The 20,209-nt window shown below is 27.2% G+C and overlaps 1 protein-coding gene across 2 annotated transcripts in view; it reads left to right on the top strand.

Annotated features, from left to right (window-relative positions):
* The first annotated feature begins 872 nt into the window (after positions 1-872).
* Positions 873-20,209, top strand: part of LOC103573659 (endochitinase) — a 55,950-nt gene continuing 36,613 nt past the window's right edge. Inside the window, exon 1 of one of the 2 annotated variants that reach the window (XM_053741934.1) lies at positions 873-1,060. The gene's annotated coding sequence lies outside the window, so the exon portion shown is untranslated. Of the gene's footprint in view, positions 1,061-16,440; positions 16,512-20,209 lie in introns of those variants that run through there. The other variant, XM_053741935.1, reaches the window with a different exon arrangement.

The following is a 20,209-nucleotide window of genomic DNA, read 5'->3' as shown; positions in this document are numbered from 1 at the left end:
GTATGATTCATTTTTTACGTGATGAGCGTTGGAGGCGTGCATTCCCATGAAAAATCAATCATACATGGAGCATATATGGCCATACATGGAGCATGGATGGCCATACGTGGACATACAAACTTTTTTAATACAGTCATACACGGCCATATACAGTCATACATAGTCATATAAGTCATATATGGTCATATACAGTCATAAAAGGCTATTTATGGCCATACATGGTTTTGTATGACTGTATATGGCCATGTATGACTGTGTCATGATATTTAAATATCGCGGCAGTCTTACATCAGGTCGGTGAGCAACAGATGGCAGCACACGCTGCTCACACGTCTCTACACTCATTAATATTATGATTATTTTGTTTATATGTAAAATTTTATTTTAATTATTACACTACTTGTACTTAATTAATTTATTAGGTGAAAACTGCGCTGAAGTCAGCAAAAATTACTGATCATGTTGATTTTACAAGTATATTTTATGAGGCTGGGCGATAATTATTCATTTTACTTATATGCTTGTAGCTATTATGGTTGGTCGGCGCATGCGTGGCGACGCAACAGTTGTCATCAACAAATTTATTATATTATAAATAAAATTTAGAATGACCATGCATAAGCCATTAATTGATTTGGCAATTTATACTACTGTTAATTATTAAAATGAGAAGTAACTGGGCATTTGACGTCGGGAATTGGCGAAGTTACAAAATTGACATCGGGTACGTGGTCGTTGGTATTATTTGAAATTAACATGAGACAGAGATAGTTTTCCATTGGCTAAAATGAGATGCAAATATACAATATGGCCGGTCGAGGGGCCGGCATGAAACTCACGTGCTGCTATGGTCAGACGTGGATAAACAATTGTACGGGCAAGGTGTGCTGCTGCATAATACAAGTTATTTTTCAAAGCTAGTTGAGTTAGTGCAGAAATATTTAATTAACAGTGCCATTTGAATCGGCATCCTTAGTGTACTCAATTAATAATTGATTTTTTCGTTATTTGTTAATAATAACGATGAATCCTGTTCGCCGGGTATTATCCAACGACGACTGTAAGTACCTTTGGTAATTCATTGGCGTGTAACTTTGCCGTCCCGCGTTGGTGGCCATTTGTAAGCGTGTGAATATCACGTAGTTGATGAGTGTTTATTGGTAGAATTTTACAGGCATATAATGAACTGAGTAATAATCGAGCCCAGTGAATGATTAATTTTTGATCGCAAATACTTATTATTATTTTGAATACCGAATATTTATTTTGGAAATATTTTGCTATAATTATTATTTTATGTCACGTGATGACAAAACATATGCGACTGGGTTTTCGATAGTCATTTATGTATATATACATGTATTACAGAATGCTGAGTTATTAAGTACTAATCTGAGTATTGACTATTATTCATTTGAGTTTTAATTATTATTTATTTGCGTATTGGTTATGAATTGCTAGTGATTTGCGTATTGATGATTATTAATTTGAGTTATTAATTATTATTTATTTGAGTATTATTTATGGATTATTATTAATTTGAGTGATGAATTATTATTAATTTGAGTTATTAATTATTATTTATTTGAGTATTAGTTATGAATTATTATTAATTTGAGTGATGAATTATTATTAATTTGAGTTATGAATTATTATTAGTATGAGGATTGGTTGTTGTCAACTTGAGTTATTATTTTTATTAATTTTAGTCTGAACTATTAAGGTATTATTTAATTATCACGCGAGAGTGATCAAGGTATAAATACCATTCATAATTATTTTACCCAAGACGTGGTATTTATTTTATTATTTGCGTCCAGAATAATATTATTTTGAAATACCGTAAATTCACCAGTGGAATTTACTGCGAAAGTTTACTGGAAATAATTTAACTGAAATTACTTATGTTCACGTGCGAGTGAAATATTAATTATTACCAGATGTGTTTTATAATACATTTATTGTTTATGTAGTATTATTATTATTTGAATTTTATATACGCATACTAGTATTATTATTGTTTGTCAGTGAGCTACTATTATTGTTCCGACTATTATTTATGTGAATATGCGATATAGTGGCTTAATTAATTAACTAATTGATAATTAAAAAACAAATGGTCATCAACCCGGTATTTATTTAACTTTATTATTTTAACTACTGCTATCTTTTCTTGCTATCCTTATTCCTAAATCTGAAATCACTATCCTGTTATTTATTTTAATTTCATTTTCATTTGTCTCCGTTGTGATTGTCAAATTAAATTTGTTCGTGGGGCACACGAACTGGCGCCCAACTAGGTTGTCTAACCCAGCCTGAGCAGAGCAGCTAGTCCAGGGAGATTCAGGATATCTCCAGGTGGGACATTTGTTTCTGGTCTTATTTTATTTTTTAGTTTTCCAACCAACGGAGAGCCATAACGGCTATTGAGCGCCAACCACACTCCGCCGTGGGACGCGTGAAATAGTAGAGAACGTTATAACTGTATTAAAAAAGTTTGTATGTCCACGTATGACCATATATGCTTCATATATGAGCCATATACGGCCATGCATGGCCATGTATGATTCACTTTTCACGGGTTTGGAATGATAGTTTGAAATAGCAACGCGAAACAATTACTTTTTTGTTTATAGTTTTTGATGTTCTTCTTTGACATCTTCACAATAACGTTTTTCATTCAAAACACATTCTTCCGAATAATTTGGACAAGTAATAGAATTAAAAACTGCATTATGTTGCATCATAAATTCAATTGTTTTCGATCGATCATTAAAAATTTGTGTAGCAGTTCCTAGTTTAACTTCACAACCTCTACACGACATTGTAATTCATATAATTATATTGATCAGATCAACGTATAATATAGACAGATGTATATTGATCCTTGTATAAAATAACTATGCCCGTTATGAATGTTTTTATCACTAAGTAATTAAGAAACACCACCAATAACACTGTTTTACACGAATGACAATCGGCATAACTTTATATCCCAGTGAACACATCCACGTAACAGGAATGTCACATTTCTAGAATGAAAACTTTCGGTTACGTAAAATCGTAAGTCACAAGTACATCCAATCTTCATAACAGGTATGTCAAAATTTCACACTCATTTACGTAACATTGTTACGTAACATAGTAAACGTAAATGTGATATTAATGTCACGTCCATGTTACATTGATTATTTAGCGGTGATGTTACTTAAATATCATATTTACATAACATAGAAGCCATGAAGAAATGCAAATTTTACGTTGAGGTTATAGAACAGTGATCTCTAAGTGACATCATTTTCTATTAAATTGTACAAAGCACTTTGATGCGCTAGAAATTATAATTGTAATATTAAAAAAAATTAAGATCATAAAGAAAAGATATGAGATATTAATATTTAATTTATTGGCTGAAAAACATACATACATTTTTTTATACGAAAGTATATTTCTTTTTAATAAATATTTAAAAATCTCCAAGTTCTTATTTTTGTTTATTTTTTCCAATACTGAAATATTTTGTTTTTATTCAAGTATCGTCCTATATGGGTCGATACGACAAAAATGTATTCGTTGTACTGGTTACCTCGAATGTGCATTCGATTAGGGGATAAAAGGTGGATCGCATGTATCTTTGGCGAAATAATTTGCGCGCCCACGAATATCTCAGTGGTGGATTCCTGAACTACCAAATATTTATTGTGCAGCAACTGCATGCACTCACATCAGACACTTTATTAATTTTTTCCGCCTGCTTGTAAATAATTATTTCAAAATTATTTTTATCGTAATTTATTTGTATTTAATTTAATCAATATGAATAATAACAATAAAAATAAAAAAAAAACAGAGAAAATCTCCAATAACAAAATAAATATATTTATAAGCAAATGAAGATACAGATGTAAATTTATATAAATTAATAAAAACGTTTACTCCATCGATTCGACATAAACCTCAAAGCGTTTCAGTGTTAAATATTAGTTTTTACATAAATACAATGCAAAAATATTAATTATTACAAATACATACTTTTTATTCATAACCCTTTCTATCGCAACGCCGTCGAAAAACGAACATCATTTTAAAATAAAATTTTTTACATAAATGTGATGAAATTTTTCGATGTAAAATAAATATAACTATTTTTTATGTAAGAATGCTGTAACAGTATGAACAGATCCGAAACAGTACATTGTGATGTAAATATGACGATTAAATAGAATCACCAAGATAATGTCACTTATTTATTTATTTTTTATTTATTAAATTATCGATCAGGAAGCTGCTGCTCCATATGATCATAAATCTACAATTATTAAGTTACATATAATGATGATGATGATGATGATGATGATGATGATGATGATGATGATGATGATGATGATGATGATGATGATATTATTATATTATTATATCATATATGATTATTTATTATATGATTATATTATTATATGATATTATTATATAATAATAATAATAATAATAATAATAATAATAATAATAATAATAATAATAATAATAATAATAATAATAATAATAATAATAATAATAATAATAATAATAATAATAATAATAATAATAATAATAATAATAATAATAATAATAATAATAATAATAATAATAATAATAATAATAATAATAATAATAATAATAATAATAATAATAATAATAATAATAATAATAATAATAATAATAATAATAATAATAATAATAATAATAATAATAATAATAATAATAATAATAATAATAATAATAATAATAATAATAATAATAATAATAATAATAATAATAATAATAATAATAATAATAATAATAATAATAATAATAATAATAATAATAATAATAATAATAATAATAATAATAATAATAATAATAATAATAATAATAATAATAATAATAATAATAATAATAATAATAATAATAATAATAATAATAATAATAATAATAATAATAATAATAATAATAATAATAATAATAATAATAATAATAATAATAATAATAATAATAATAATAATAATAATAATAATAATAATAATAATAATAATAATAATAATAATAATAATAATAATAATAATAATAATAATAATAATAATAATAATAATAATAATAATAATAATAATAATAATAATAATAATAATAATAATAATAATAATAATAATAATAATAATAATAATAATAATAATAATAATAATAATAATAATAATAATAATAATAATAATAATAATAATAATAATAATAATAATAATAATAATAATAATAATAATAATAATAATAATAATAATAATAATAATAATAATAATAATAATAATAATAATAATAATAATAATAATAATAATAATAATAATAATAATAATAATAATAATAATAATAATAATAATAATAATAATAATAATAATAATAATAATAATAATAATAATAATAATAATAATAATAATAATAATAATAATAATAATAATAATAATAATAATAATAATAATAATAATAATAATAATAATAATAATAATAATAATAATAATAATAATAATAATAATAATAATAATAATAATAATAATAATAATAATAATAATAATAATAATAATAATAATAATAATAATAATAATAATAATAATAATAATAATAATAATAATAATAATAATAATAATAATAATAATAATAATAATAATAATAATAATAATAATAATAATAATAATAATAATAATAATAATAATAATAATAATAATAATAATAATAATAATAATAATAATAATAATAATAATAATAATAATAATAATAATAATAATAATAATAATAATAATAATAATAATAATAATAATAATAATAATAATAATAATAATAATAATAATAATAATAATAATAATAATAATAATAATAATAATAATAATAATAATAATAATAATAATAATAATAATAATAATAATAATAATAATAATAATAATAATAATAATAATAATAATAATAATAATAATAATAATAATAATAATAATAATAATAATAATAATAATAATAATAATAATAATAATAATAATAATAATAATAATAATAATAATAATAATAATAATAATAATAATAATAATAATAATAATAATAATAATAATAATAATAATAATAATAATAATAATAATAATAATAATAATAATAATAATAATAATAATAATAATAATAATAATAATAATAATAATAATAATAATAATAATAATAATAATAATAATAATAATAATAATAATAATAATAATAATAATAATAATAATAATAATAATAATAATAATAATAATAATAATAATAATAATAATAATAATAATAATAATAATAATAATAATAATAATAATAATAATAATAATAATAATAATAATAATAATAATAATAATAATAATAATAATAATAATAATAATAATAATAATAATAATAATAATAATAATAATGGTTATTTTGAAACAATAGTTAACTTGTAATATAATCGATTAACTTATAGGATAGTAATAATTATGATTACTTTCAATCTTACAGACATCAACTCTAATTAATTAAGATCACTCAGTAAATCTAGCCCATTCTTCTCTCTTTCTAATAAATGTAAATAACATTTTTCTCTGAATTCAGCTAAAGTTTCTGATAACGTAATATCCGGTGGTAATGCATTCCAAAGTCTGCAACCTGTTACAATAAAAGAATTAAAGTATGTATTTGTACGTGCAAAAGGAACTTGCAGCGTATCAGTTCTGTTTGGATTTCATCGCGACGCAATATTAGGCCTTAATTTTAAATCTGAACTAAATAAACTAGGTCTCATAAGACATAAAATTTTATAAAATTTACACAATATTAATTTCGCTCTTCGACTATCTGGTCTTAACCATCCTTAACACCTTCTATGTCTTGAAATGTGAACATCTCGCCGCACACGTAAAACAAATCTTACACAATTGTTCAGCGGTATAGTTAAAGAATTATCTAGTTCTGCTTTTAAACACGTAAATAAACATGCGCAATAATCCTAAATTGGAAATCCAAGACTTATAACAAGTTGACGCTTAAGTTGCAAGCTTAAATTTGTATCGTTCATTCTAATTTTATGTAATGTAAATGCAGAGCGCTTTTTAATGTTAGATATATGTTGATTCCAAGACATATTACTATTAAAGGTAATCCCTAAGTATTTATGTGAAGAGACTATATCAATCAAGGTATTATTAACAATAATCTGAATTTCTTTATCTTCAATAAGTTCATTGATTCTAGAAATACTAATGCGATTACCGAAAAACATGGCCTTAGTCTTCGATTTATTTAATTTTAGATTACTTTGAGTACACCAATTTAATATACACTCAATATCCTCATTTAATCGTTTTATACAATCTACAATATTCGCTAGCTTAGAACTTACATATATCACTAAATCATCTGCATACAATAAATATGAACAGTATTTTATACTTTCTCCCAGGTTATTTATAAACAATGAAAAGAGCAAACGGCCCAGTATGCTGCCCTGAGGAACTCCGGAATTAATACTGACCCAATCAAAGCGTTTGTCATTTGAATATACTGCTTGTAAACGACCCCTAAGATATGAATGGAGCCACATCAAAGTGTTAATTGAAAAACCAAGTTTGTGCAGTCTTTGCAATAACAAAATATGATCAACAGTATCAAATGCTTTCGTTAAATCAAAGTTGACAGCTACAGTAATTTCTTTATTATCAAAAAAAAGAAGTATGTCATCCGAAAACCGCAGGACAACAGCCTGAGTTCCCATATGCTCCCTAAAACCTGTTTGTCTTTTGTATAATAAGTCATTGTCATTTAAGTATTTTACAATATGGTCATGAATGAGTCTTTCAAGCACTTTTGATAATGCACATAATATTGATATTGGGCGATATTCAGACGGCGATGACGGATGCCGCACTTTCCGCAGTGGTTTAACTAAAGCAATTTTCTATAACGCAGGGTATGCACAATCTAAGATAGAATTATTACAAATATCTAAAATATATGGTAGCAGGATATCTTGAAGTACCTTATTTACTTCAATTGAGAAGCCATCAAGGCCACTTGCACGAGTGGTAACTCGCGAAATGGCTTTTTTTACACTAGTTGAATTAACCTCACTTAAATTGAACTGCACATCACCTGACAAGCTACAATATTCACCAAAAACACAATCTTTAAAGCTAGGTAGTCTGTTCTTCGACGAAACCGATGCAAAATATCTATTCAGATCCATTGGCGAAATTAATGGCACATGGTGGACTTGAGATCCCTTATTTGTTAGTCCTAAATTATCTATTTCTTTCCAGAAAACTCTCGTATTGTGTGCCATTTCAAATTTCTTTTGTAAGTAATTATTCTTTGCTGCTGATAACTTGTGTTTAAATTTCCTTCTCAAGTAAACATATTTTTCAAATAGCGTGTTTGAGCCATATCTTCGAGAAGCGCGATAACAAGAATCTCGTTGCCTTCTTAGAAGTCGTAAGTTGTTATCTATCCACGGAGCTTTTACTGGGTTTACTATAATTGTTTTTATTGGTGCGACTTCACTTAATAGGTCTTCAAGAAAGGAATTAAATACACTTAGTTTACAATCCATATTTGGTTGATTATTATACGTGTCATTATCATGAAGAGACCAGAAATTGAAAGCATCTTCCATTATTATATTCTTTAATGGCCTATATGAGCAAATGTTTTGAATATTTCGTAACATATTGTATTTAACCGAAATGTACATCATGTCATGTCTCGATAGAAATGGCTGTTTTGATTGACTCCAAGCAGTCAATGAAGATAAATTGCTTACTGCACACACATCAATTGTAGTATTCGAAGTTCTGGTATGGTGGGTAGGCTCCAGCGGAACAATTCTTAATTTTTGAGATGAAAACATTTCTATTAGCTCAGTAGATTCACTACTAACAGTCTGGAGATTCGTATTGAAATCTCCAAGTATACAAGCAAATCGGTAATGCTTAACAAAACTTGCTAATTTTTCTTGAAATAATTCTAAAAAGCCTGCTCTAGGTGGTTTGTACATAACAGCGATCAGAATTTTTGACTGATTTTGACTCCAGCCTTCAGCTATTAGAAATTCTGGCACACCTCCATTTGGCAAGGCTGATGATGAAGCCAGTAGACGCACACAGAGCCCAACTCGTATATATAACATAACTCCACCTCCAGTTCTCTACGACGATCAACCCTCAGAATAGAATATGATGGCATTGCAATTTGAACATCTGAAATAGACTCATTCAGCCACGACTCAACTACAGCTATTATACTATATGGATTATGTTTTAAAAAATCTCTAAATTCATCAATATTTGATGATATTGATTGCGCATTAAGGTGACATATATTTATTATCGGCTCTGACGAAATAATATCTCGAGCTTTCTGAGCCGGTGAACTTGTTGTCGTTGTTGAAATATGAATAGAGTTGATATCTAAAGTGAGTTATAAATTCATCGACGCTAAGTTCGTATGAGGTAATATTTTTATGAGGTTTAGATGTTGAGTCTTTCCTTATGAATACAGCACCGTTACTCATCCAAATATGTTTGTTCTCAATATCTGGAAAATTCTTTTTAACTTCTTCTCGTAGTCGATAAAGTTCACGTGGTAAACGGTGATTAACGTTTACTTTACAATCAGGCAGATTAGAATCAATTTGAGCCGCTACAAGATTAATATTCTTTCTTCTTTCAATTATTTGGCTGCACTTCGAGGATGATGTAAGTTCAACTAATATGGCACGATATCTAACTTGACTCACATCAGGTGTGTCCAAGTTGATTGATTTCTTCCCCATTCGCTGAGCATTTATAATTTTATCTGAATCTAGTTTAACATTTAAAGCCTCTGCTAATGCAGGAATAACATTAGAAAGAAGTTCTTTTGATCTAATCGTATTCTCATTCTCGGGTATACCCGTAATAACAAGCTGGTTAGCAACACTTTGACACTCTAAGCGTAAAATTAACGAACGATCAATTGATGAGTTTGCAGAGGAAATTTCAGCCGAAATTATGTCTTCCACTATCTTCAGACAAGAACCATGAGACGTTACCTCCGATTCAATTTTATTAATAGTTTTCTTTACTGAGAACACATCAGCAGCAGTTTTTTAATAATCTCCTTTGTGCATAGCTAGATCCGAGTGAATTTTCTTATTTTCATCTTAGAGTGATTTAACATCACATGCTAAAGTTTCTAACATATTTTTCATTTCATCAATACCAGAGAGATGAAATTGATATCACTCAGTCAGTAATATGCATGTAATCTTAATGTCACATTTACGTCACAAATTTGACGTACCATTTACATTATAATTTATATAATCAGAATGTAAAATTTACGTTGACTTTGTTACGTTACATGTTCTCTAGATGTGATATCATTGTAACGTTGGTGTGTTCACTGGGATAAATTATAATTAATATGAAATATAAATTATATATATTATAAACCGCTACGTATAAATTTTCAAATTTGATATTCAATCTTATTGGAGAATAACGAAAAAAACCACTACTAGCGCCAGTCGATATCGGATGCTTTTAAATTTTTTGTGATATTGATAGTTGATGAAGTATAAAACATGTCAAAAACTTTAAAAAAAAAAATGTGTCGATATCATTATTTATTAATTTTTAATCACATACTCATGAATCCGCTGAAAATATGAACAATTTAAAAAAAAAAAAATTGTGTCGATATCATTATTTTTTTATTTTTTTCTTAAATTCATGAAAAAGTTTTTAATTATAATATTGAGACGTTTTTTTTTTAATTTGTTCTACTTTTCACTCTCTTTAAGAAAAAACATAATTGAAGGGTCGCAAAAAAATTTGTCGATATCATTATTTTTTTTTTAAATTCATAAAAAATTGTCTAATTATGATATTGGGATGTTTTATTTTTCATTTGTTCTATTGTTCATTCTTTTTAAAAAAAAAATAATTGAAGACTCGCAACAATTTTGCCACGAAAATTTCGAAAAAAAAACCGAAAAAAGTGCTTTTTTCATACTTTAAAACTACAAAAAGTAATTCAAATATCAAGATTCTATAAAAAATGATGGCAGATCCATAGTTCCGTCGTAGAGAAGAACAATTTTAAAAAAATAACTTTTTCGATATCGTTATTTTTCGATTTTTTATACCAATCACTCAAATTTTTTTTTTTTTTCATTTTTGGGATCCAAAAAGAGTATATTAGTTAAAAAGAGCTTGCTGTACGTCCAGAAACCATGATGTGGACTGTTACCATGAATATTACAGCGCAGTGGAGCAGTGTCTTTTTCATGAGAAGGAGAGCCATTCATGGAATCAAACAAATCATTACAAAACCGTAAAATTTCGGCAGCAAATAATGCCTCTCATTCTAATCTTTGCTCTCCATCGGTTGTCATGATAGGATCTGAAAACAAGCATGATAAAATAAAAATGATGATGAAACCACTACCGTTTGTGACACATAAAAGTGTGTCTATATAGTGTCTACATTTTATTAGTATAAGCAGGTCCAATGGGACTGACTATAGCCTAATGACATGGAGAACAAGTCTCCGTTCTTCACGATCAATAGATTTAAAAGAAGAGACGCATGCGCCAATTAGAGGCGAGATTTAAACATAGATATGTGATTGGTCGAAATTTAAAACGTCAGTCCGTTCTACGCAAATTTGAATAAATATGTTATTTTTAAAAATGAAAAAGGTGTAAAAAAGAAACCAAAACACAATATAGAAAATCAATTATCTGCAGAATCGATCAGAGTCTTAATTAAGTTGGAAGTAGTGACGCTACTAATTTGTGCAGCAGAAAGAACTCTCATTTTCCGTATTTTCTTCTCATAAATGTGTTCATCTGTGAGTTTTGTTATTCTGAAGCCCGTTGTTCTATTTTTGTCAATTCGATAAGCCTTTTCAATATACTTCCATGATGTATGAGAAGACCTGGAGTAGTTTTATCGATGAACTGGAACAAATTAAAAAAACCTATAACAGGGGTACTGTTACTTTGGTCGTCCTTAAATTTTTTTTTAAGGGCGCCACTGGAAGTATTAAACGGTCTTCCAGAACCGGTTCTTAATGTTCAGGGTTGGTGTAAATATTAATTGTAAGAAGAAGAGGAAGGACAATTATATAAATAAATTAGATTTATTTAATATCACAATTTTCACCTTTATTTATTTTACAAACCTTGTAAATAAAACCTTATAATTTAATAAACCTTATACCTTATAAACCTTTATACCTTATGACCTTATAATATAAACCTTATTCCTTATAAACCTTTTGACCTTTATACCCTATACACCTTTATCAATTACGTTTGACGACCAAATTTCTTAAACCTAATTAGCCAACTACTTTCGGAATTTCACACACACACGCACGCAAGTTAATTCTGCCAACTACGTTTCGATTTATAATTTTAAAATCATAATTTTAATTAAAATCGTTTTACCTGACGAATTAATTATTTATTGCAATATTTTCCATTAAAATTTGATTTACGTGATCAGTACACGTACACACTCACTCAAGTCCCCTAGACTTTTATTCACCCACACTGATTTTAATATGGCCGTTCCCGCCACGCTTTTCAATAAATAAATTAATTAAAGTTTAGAAAAATGATTATTATTAATTAATTAATTTTAATTTTACTCCTTTTCAATAACTAGTCGTTAATTTTTAAACTTAACATCGATCCGGAATCACAATAGTAAATACTTCGAGTTTTTATCCGTACTCAACATAACTCAGTGAACACATGACCTTGTTTCGACGTCATACGTAGGTCATCGAAATGTCACGACATCTTATGTAAATTTGATGTCAATGTGACGTTCTACATGACTTTAATATGATGTAAAAACTTGACATCATATTGATGTAATCATGACTCTTGCATGACGTCACAGTTATGACTTATATATTACGTACGCTTGACATCAAATTTACATCACATTGTTACGTAGTAATAAAGTCATTATTGTATATGATAATGACGTAATTTTAAAATCATACATTTATGTCAGTAGCAAAGTCACGGTTATACGTAATATGGATGTCACTCTTAAATCATATCTTTACATCAGTGACAAGTCAGTATTTTATGCAATGCTGATGTAATTTCTGAGTCATAGTGTTTTTATCTTCTATTTATTAAAATAAAACAATCATAGAATAAATTTAAAAAAATGTGTAAAAATAACAACTAAATGTCGAACATTTTTGTGGCCAAAGCAATCGATAAACTCGATAATAGATTTCAGACGTTTTAGATTAAAATATTTGCGTGAGCATAAAACAAGTAACTTTATTTTTTTAGATGACATACCGAAAATATCATTGAGGATGAAAAAGAAAATATGACGAAAGTTTGAACTTTTTTGATATTAAGATTGTAAAGTGTAGTATTGCAATTTTTCAATCGATTGAATTTCATACAATTTTGTGAAATTATTTAATGTTTCGCAAAATTTTATATAAGATTTTTTAAATTTGACATCACAACAGAAAATTAAAAAATTTGAAGAAACTTAATAAATTTTTATATAATTTTTCATAATTATCATCGAGGCCGACAAATATTATTTTTATAAAATTTCATAGAAGTTCATGGAGTTTTTTTAAATTTTGTAAAAATCCATCACGAAAACTTATGAACTCTGTCTTTACCGGCATTTCACTCTAAATACATCAATTAAGAACAAGACTTGAACTCTCATGACCAGTGATCAACGTTCAGGACTACCAGCCAAGAGGAGCTGTGTTCGAACCCAGCAGACTCCCAAGATTTTTTCATTATTTACTGCTATCAATTCGTACTTCTGAATTTGTGATGCGTTCGCGCGGTTATAATCAAATAAAAAATTCGATATTTATTTATTTATTTATTTCTTTTTTTTTTTTTTTTTCACAAATATTTTTTCCGGATTGATGATTTTGACATCACCCATATGTCATACTGACGTCATTAAGTGTCACACAAACATCACATTTACATCATTAGTTTTACATCATAATCTTACGTAAAAAAGTGTGAAATAATGAGTTACACCTTACTCATTCGTGACTTATATCTTACGTAAATTGTGACATAGCGTAAAATCACGCTGATGTCAAATTTACGTCAATGTGTTTACTGGGGACTCCGTTACCCGATTTTCACTTCACTCAAAGTTCCACCATCTTTATTTCTACTTATTTAACTTCTTTCTTTTCAGCCTTCATTTTTACTTATTACTATTTCATTTACGGTAATTTTATTAATTAACTTATATTACTAATCTTACTTATTAAATAATTAATATACCTCGGAAAATTTTATCAACCGTTTATTAAATTATTTATCGGTTTATTTATTGATGTAATTTATTTAAAATTTTCTGAATTTAAATAATTTAAATATATATTTTAATTGATAAATAATTTCACTTTAACACGGACTAGACCATGAAATATCTGGCTTGTGTTGTACACAATAGGCCTAGAAATTTCTAAGACGCAATAATTCCGGCAGTGGCCTGGAATTATGAACGACGCTCTGAATCCGGCTAATGGGCCTGGATCCGGTTAGACAAACGTCTGGCTTAATTTTAATTTAACGAATTCACGATTAATTACTTTACTAATGCCTAGACGCGGATTACCCCCACGAACGACTAAGAACTTTGATTAAATTAAAATTCTGGCCTAGGCCTAGAAAATTAATTTAATTGAATACCTGAATTTTATTCTTGGTAAGTTTCCTTGTCCTTTTCCTTCAGGTTCTTTAGTAGTCGTCTCGCTTGTCTCATCTCCGAACGTTCTCCGTTGAAATCTAAGGGACACGTATTTTTTTTACCTGCGGAAAAACATATCTAGGGGGTCAAACCACCCCTCAAAGTTTAGGCTCCAAAGGAGTGTTTTGCAAGTTTCGCATACTTGCAGTTTGAATAATCGAATGGGACCAACGGCATCATTTTCGGAGTGAAAAATAATGAAAAGTGCCATTGGTGTTATAATGAAAAAATTAATCGAACAAAAGTTATAAGTGTTGAAATTCACACAACTGTTATAAAAAAAAAAAACTATTCATTGGATTTTAACAAAACAAACGGTGATCGAAAGAGGAAAAAAAGTACAGGATACGTGTTTTTGAGTTTTTTCGAAAAATCAAGTTTAGAGGGTGAACAACCCCTAACTCTATTTACATTGGCCACCAAGAAAACATCAATATTTTTGTTAGCTTTGGTTTTAATTCATCGAGAATTATTTTTTTATACATTTTTAGCACCGAGGAAATAATAACAATATTATTTTTTTATATTTTACTTACCTTTCTACTTTTAATTCTTAATAGAAGATATGTCAGGTTGTCACCCCTTATTTCGCTACCGCTGAAATATGTTATCCTACATAAAATTCTAAGAGACTAGAACTTCGAAAGAGTAGAAAAAACAGTAGGTATCTGGTTTGGTATTAAAATATATATATATATATATATATATATATATATATATATATATATATATACATATATATATATATATATATATATATATATTAGAGTGATTCAAAAAATAATAATTTTTTTTTTTTTTTGCAAACAGGTTCAAAAGTTTCGTTTAGATAAAAAAAGACGTATGTGAAAATAAGAGCTCTTACTATTAACATTAATAGGTTCCGCATTGCACTTTTCTATTTTCCATAAGAATAACGAGGAAAAAAAATTTTTTTCGTCTTCTGATTTTTATCAGTAGCTAACGATGTATCATAGGAATAATTGACAGGCATATTTTTGTAGGTAATTGAATGCTCTACAAAAAAAGTTTCTTATCATTTTTTGATAAATCTATTTGTTCAAAAGTTATTTAAGGTTGAAGTCGAATTCATATTCAATTTTGAAATCTTTTTAGTTTTCCGGCTAAACTATCAGACCTATTACAAAATATCATAGGACCTTTTTTGTAGACAATATTATTCCCTAAAAGTTATTTTCATGAAGCTTATTCGAATTCCACATTGCATTCTTGTTATTTTAATTTTAATGTCAAGCTCATACAAGAAATAGTTTTCTGATCGATTTTAAGAGCTTGACATTAAAATAAAAATAACTTCTAGGGAATTAAGTTGTCTGCAAAGAATGTCCTCATGAAATTCATTTATTCTTATAAAATTTCTATGGGAATTTATAAGAATCTATTGAATTCAGTAAGATTTTTTAAACCGGGCTTGTAATAAACTCTAAAAATAACAAAATCAACTGTTTAAATATGTTAAGATTCTTTATGTTCAATATCTATTTAACGACCATTTTTTTGTTCGAACCGTAAAGTATAAAGCTGGTTTTACTAATGAGAGAGCGCAAAGGTCAATGGACCAGCGAGTGGTGTATATTCTGTGAACTTGAATTTTTGAAGGCCACAAGTCTGATAGCGACTGTGTATATATACTTCTACTTTCATATTCCGATAATTATATTTCTGAAGACTACTCTGCCAACAAGGTGAGTTTACTCTTATATTAGAATCTTTTTCTTTTGCTCACTTTTTTTCTTGTTTTTATTTTATATTTGTATTGTTATACAGTATTAATTTTTAAAATGAAATAAAAAAAATAATTTTCATAATCAATCATTTTCTGTAAGTTTTCAGAAAAAAATAGTCTCACTGTACAACACTAATTTTTTAGAAAAGCAGTCAAATGATATATTGCCTTTTAAGTAGAGAAATAATTTTATCACTTTAATTATACCGTACATTGTTAATAGAAAATACTTATGGGGTGAATTATTTATGATTACATTTTTGATCGATGGACATGAAAAGAATGTGACTTGAATAAAATTATTTACTTACATTTAATGCATTCTTGAGACTTCACTCACTAAAGTGCAACATAATACAGATGCACTTGAATTCAAAAAATCAAATTTTCACAGAAATCTAAAAAATTGACGATTTTTAATGATTTTGAATGATTTTCCAAATGCCGTGTCAACGAAAAAATAATGATCCGTAATTAACGTGAAAAACACTACTTCAACTCTTAAAATATAGAGTTTGTAAATTTTGACTTTTACATAGTATTCTGAACTCATTAATATTTATTATTCGAGTGGTCTTCCACTTTGGAAACTTCACATATTCAGAAAAATAAATCTAAAAGTTTATTCTTACTAGCTATTGGGAAAAAATCTAGAATTGTTAATATCAATCATTTCTGAACAGAGAATGTTGTAAAAAAGTCAATTACTGTTAAGCGAAAATAAATATCACTAATAGGGAAATTTATCTTGAATAGGAATGTAGGTTTTCTAAAATGATTTTGAAAATAGTGAAGAGATATCTTTTAGTTAAAAAATTTACTATTTTGCAGTTATATAATCTATCAAAATCACTCAAAACATGATTTTTCAAAAAAAATTGACGCCTAAGTGCAAGTAAGTAAAGAGCATTTTAAAATTTTGTAAACATTGTGAGAGATAATATAAGAGAAATATTATAATCTACAAAAGAGACCCTATAACATTTCGTGGTAAAACTGATATTTTTACCGAAGAAATTGAATAATGTTGTAACTTTATATGAATTCGTCTTTGACCTTGAATGACTTGGACAAATTAGATATATTATGAAATACTTTATTAGCGAAGCGTTTGATTTTCTATGAAATCTAGGCCATGAATTTTATCCATTGATCCATTGAAAAGTCACGAAAATTCCGAATTTGAAAAAAAAAAAATTTGTTTTTCCCATAATATTAAAAAAAGAACAAATAGAAAATTGCGATGAGGTGTTTGCTGATATTACTATTAAGAGCTCAACTTTCGACAGTATTTGTTTTTTGTCATATCGAACTATATATTCAATATAATTTTTGCAAAAAAAAAAAAAAAGTCAATTTTTTTCAATCTAGTCTAGTATAAATATCATTGGTATACATCCCAAAATAAAGTTCTTATAAAAAAAAAAATCGGCCTGTCAGCTGACCCTGCGGGCCAGCCCCAAAACTTCCCGCAGTTTTCAAGCTTCTTGAAAAATCTCTATGAATACATTTACGAGCTCTTTGAGCTCGAAAATACTTTTTTGTGCCTTCGTTAAAAAAAAAAAAAAACGTTTTTTACCATTTCTTCTACAACGATATCTCTCGAACGAATTAACCGATTGAGACAATCAAGGTGGCAATCGACGCGTTGTATTGAGTTCTAAAGCTGATCAGATTTTGAAACTGATTTATACAGTCGTTTTTGAAAAATTTCGAAAATACTAAAAAAAAAATGTTTTTTAACTTCCCGCTAAGAAAATCGACGATTTTCCAAAATTTCGGGAAGTTATTGTTTTCACCCCGATTTTCGAAAATCGAGTTTTCATCAGATGTCGACGTTTTGAGGTCCTAGGAAGCTGTTCTGACTATTTTCAGAATGATGTCCGAGTGTGTGTATGTATGTGTGTGTGTGTGTGTGTGTGTGTGTGTGTGTGTGTGTGTGTGTATGTAAACTCTTTGTAACTTTTGAACTAATGAATCGATTTGGATGGTTGAGGTGGCAATCGAAAGAGCTTGTTAGCCATCAACTTTTCTAAAAATTTCAGATTATTTGATCAAATAGACTTAAAAATATCTGTTAATTACGAAAAAAAAAAAAATTTTTTTTTTAGTTTTTTATTGATTTCTCAAAAACGACTCATACGATCGACTTCGAAATCTAATCAGCTCTAGTATTCAATAAAACGCGTCGATTGCTACCTCAAACATCAAAATCAGATAATTCGTTCGAGAGTTATCGCGGGAGAAAGAAATGGTGAAAAACGGTTTTTTCTAAATATTTTCGAAACGACTGACGCGATCGATTTCAAATTTTAATCAGCTACTAAATATATTTTATTTAGTAGCTGACTAAATATATTTTAGCAGACTAAATATATTTTATTTACCTTAATCTGTATAGTTAAATGTAAACAGACATAATACTACCAATGTGTAATAATTTATTTTCGGAAATATTTATATCTGCTTGGATAAAAGTTTTTAATTTTCGTATATTACTCAGATGTTCGTGTATAATTAAATAAAAAGTCTTATTCGCAGTAGAACTTTGACATTTCAACGATTCAAGAGCCTTACCTGTATTTAAATATTGTTGGATCTGATCAAATATGACTACATATGTACACACATTTTTGGATGTAGTCATAAATTCTTGGATATACGTATATCTGCGTGGATATGAATCATTTTTGCATCTGTATACCCACATACATACAGTTGGGTCTGAGCAGATAAAACTATATGTACTTGTATATGCTTGGATATAAGCATATCTGCATGGATGTCAATTTTTATATATGCTTATATATAGTTGGATCTGAGCAGATATATTTATATATGCTTGGATATACGTATATCTATTTGGATATCAATCTTAATACATCTCTATATCTGCTTATATATGATTAGATCTAAGCAGTTATATTTATATATGCTTATATCTAGCAAGATCAAATATTTGGATGTATTTGGATATAAACCGATATAACGAGATCCAGACATATCTGGTTGTATCTAAACGTTTTTTATCGGGTAAAATTTACTATAAATATTACACTTTAACTTTTATTAATATTCCACTGATGCATCCTAAGGTGGTATTCATAGTCAGAATTTACAGCTTAAAGCTGGACCGCACTTAACGGAATAAAAATCATCATCAAAAAGGGAAAAGCCCGAAATTGATGGACATTTAGCGAAAAATTCAAGGAAACTTTTGAAAAGTAAACTTATGCTAAGAAAACTGTGCTATCAGGACATACGAAATTGGCTAAAGTTTACTGAGCACATAATATTCCGATTTAACCACATCTATACATCAACTTTTGTTGCTCAGTTTTCTGACTATAGTGAGCATGCTGCAACCTATAGATCTATCAATATGTGTAACAGTTGACTTTAAATTGTTACCAATTTTTCCAGAAAGTCGTCGACAATCTACTGCCACAACTGTCGCTAACTTTCTGAGAGAAGAAGACTTTTCGTCAACTAATCGAATGTCAACTTTGACCAACAACTTTCTCGATAAGTTGGTAAACAGTTGCCATCAACTTATAGAAATGCCAATTTCGCAATTTGCAATTAACCATGACAAAATAACTGTACGGTCAAATATCAGTTGCCAAAAAAACGTCAAATCGATATATTTAAGTAACT

This window comes from Microplitis demolitor, chromosome 9, assembly GCF_026212275.2.
Source record: "Microplitis demolitor isolate Queensland-Clemson2020A chromosome 9, iyMicDemo2.1a, whole genome shotgun sequence".
NCBI lineage: Eukaryota > Metazoa > Arthropoda > Insecta > Hymenoptera > Braconidae > Microplitis > Microplitis demolitor.
Note: the sequence above shows the minus strand (reverse complement) of the source record. Positions and strands in the feature narration are given on the sequence as shown.